This window comes from Bubalus bubalis, chromosome 17 (assembly GCF_019923935.1).
Source record: "Bubalus bubalis isolate 160015118507 breed Murrah chromosome 17, NDDB_SH_1, whole genome shotgun sequence".
Classification (NCBI taxonomy): Eukaryota; Metazoa; Chordata; class Mammalia; order Artiodactyla; family Bovidae; genus Bubalus; species Bubalus bubalis.
Genome location: NC_059173.1, coordinates 47,724,903 through 47,727,889, shown reverse-complemented (window position 1 = coordinate 47,727,889; position 2,987 = coordinate 47,724,903).

The following is a 2,987-nucleotide window of genomic DNA, read 5'->3' as shown; positions in this document are numbered from 1 at the left end:
CCTTGGGCTTCTCAGGAGGCACTAGTGGTAAAGAACCTGCCTGCCAATGCAGGAGACATAAGAGACATGGGTTCAGTCCCTGGGTCGGGAGGATCCTCTAGAGGAAGGCATGGCAACCTACTCCAGTATTCTGGCCTAGAGAATCCCATGGACAGAGGAGCCTGCAAGTCTACAGTCCATAGGGTCACAAAGAGTCAGACACAACTTAAGCAACTTAGCATGCGCACAAGCATATACTGCCTTAGAACATAATGACTACAAATGTAAATTTGAAATCAATTTCAACATAAACAGATAAATAAAATTCAGTAGAAAGCATTGAGATTTGAAGACATGAATGAAAGCAAAGGAATTATGTGGTCTGTTTAAGAAACAAACACCCTTGTCAATAGGAAAACAGGGTTGTTGAAATGCCTGACATTAAGTATATGATAAAGGCAACCATCCACTATATAATACAGATGTATGATGAAAATTAAAATGAAGAGATAAATGGAATTGGAGAGATACTTCTGGGTTCGTTTTTTCTCTCAACTTCTGTGACTCAGTAACTAAGCTTTTTTGTTGTAGCAAAACATTGTTTGCCCTATTAATCATGGTCACCTCTTAAAATGAAGTAGTTCTGTTCATGTTGTTGTTGTTAAAAAGATTTAATTCTAACATTATTGGTGATGTGGAGGCAAAACAACTTTGAGAGAAACAGAAAATATTTCTACATAAGTAAAAAATATTTGATGAGGTCGTAACTTAGGCATAGTCAAGCATGATCTTAGACACCTTTACTTTAAACTTTTGACTGACTAGCAAGACAAAATAGAAATTGAAATATCTTCACTGATGAGAAATTAGAATCTTTATAGCCACAAAATTCACAGATAATTGTAATTTAACACATTTTAAAAAATAAAATATGGACTTTTATATATTTATTCATTTAAATATATTCATACACTTCTCACATTTTAAAGATTTTTTGCATATTCAGCATTATACTGAATAATAACACACTGTTGATAAGTATTGTTGAGACTACAGCTTGCTTTCTGATTAAGGAATTACAAAAGCATAAGTATGGCAATGCCTCATTTTATAAGAATTCCTTAAAAGGTAAATTTTGAGAGAGGACTATTTTACATTAAAGAATTTAAGTGTTTTTCTAATTATAGTCATTTAATTACTTTTTAAATTTATAATTTAATTATAAAGTAGATAATCAAATAATTTCAGGCTGTTTGAGTTCAATATGCATACACCAAAAAGATTTAACTGGCATTCAACCAATCCATTTGCTTTGTTCTACATATTGTTGTGAGACTGATAGTCCCTTCTTACATGAAGCTAGCACTCTAGTAAGAGAAGGTGGACAATGAACAAGCAAATGAAGATAATATGTAGGGAGTGATGAAACTATGGAAACATAATGAAAGAAGGCAACAAAGAAACAGGATGAGTCATGGGTGACCTTTCTATGAAGGCATTTTGAGCACAGACCGTCAGAAAGAAGGAAAATCTTGCACATATATGTGGTGGAAAATTCTAGGGATAAGGAAGAGTAAAACAAAAGATGTAGGTGCAGTCACATCCAGGGACTTATGCCAGAAAGTGTGAAGGTCATTATGGTGGGAGTGAGCTTTGAAATGAATAGTAAAAATGTTTCAAAAATATATACTCATATTCCATATGGATATTATATATATGGGTGGAGAGGGGCATGGGAGGGTGTTGGTTTCAGGATTGAGGGGACACATGTATAGCTGTGGTCAATTTACAATGGTGTATGGCAAAAGCCATTAGAATATTGTAAAGCAATTATCCTCCAGTTAAAATAAATAAATAGAATTTTAAAAAAGATTACCTATAAATGCAATCTATATGTTTAATATCCAAATTTAGTTTGGCAACTAATCATATGACGAAGACAATTAACTAGTAGACATGAAGGATATTGTAAAATTGTAATATGTGAACTTAAAAATCCAGAGAAATAGATGCTCTCAGTCTTAAGAAAAGAAAAAAAACCGTGGAGAACCACTGTTTTGATGCCAAGAATTCAGCCCAACGGCAAAAAAGGAACTGAGCCACAATGACCAGTATGAAAATGTTCTTTACTATTACAGCCTTGGTGTGTCTCACATGGAGTGTTCTTCTTATAGACGGGATTCAAAATATTTTCTTTTCCTTTTGGAAAGAGCAACTCATGATATATGAATTTCAGAAAATATTTCAAAGTCATTCAATTCCATTTATTTCAAATACCACTGCCTCGAGAGTAATAAATATGCAACTGCCCATAGACACAATGAAGTATTTAATCTTGAGCAGAAGGTTGTTGAGTTGTTAAACATGAAAGCCACAGAATGTGTTTCTCTGCTCTGAGGAAAATAAAATTTTATTCTGGATATCTGTGTCCAAAAATGAACACGGAGATTAAGGCCAAATGTGGACATAGGAAGATTAAATGGATTTATTGTATCCTGTAATTTTTTTTTTTAGGCTGACCCTATAAAAAGAAATTCAATATTTTTCAGAAAGGAAATTGGTTGGAAGAAATAGATACAGGGCAATGTAACTTTACAAATGCTCATATTCACATGAATCTTAAGATGAGAGGTTAAAAGTAGGATAAAATATGAATAATACAAATATTAGGGGAACAGATAGTATTTTTCACTTCATTCCCTTGAGTCCTGCCCAAATGAAGACTGACAAATTCAATAAAGTCTAGAAGAAAAATTACCTACATTGAGTTTCATATCTGAAATGTTCACAAAAATCAGCACATTTCTTAAAAAGCCTGCTTTCAAACTTTACTCTCAATGAATACTACACGTTTAAAACTACTTACAGGAAATATATTTTGTTTCTTTTACTTAATTAGTGTCAGTGTTAGTTGCTCAGTCACGTCCGACTCTTTTGCAACCTCAAGGACTGTAGCCCGCCAGTCTCCTCTATCCATGGGATTCTCCAGGCAAGAATACTGGAGTGGA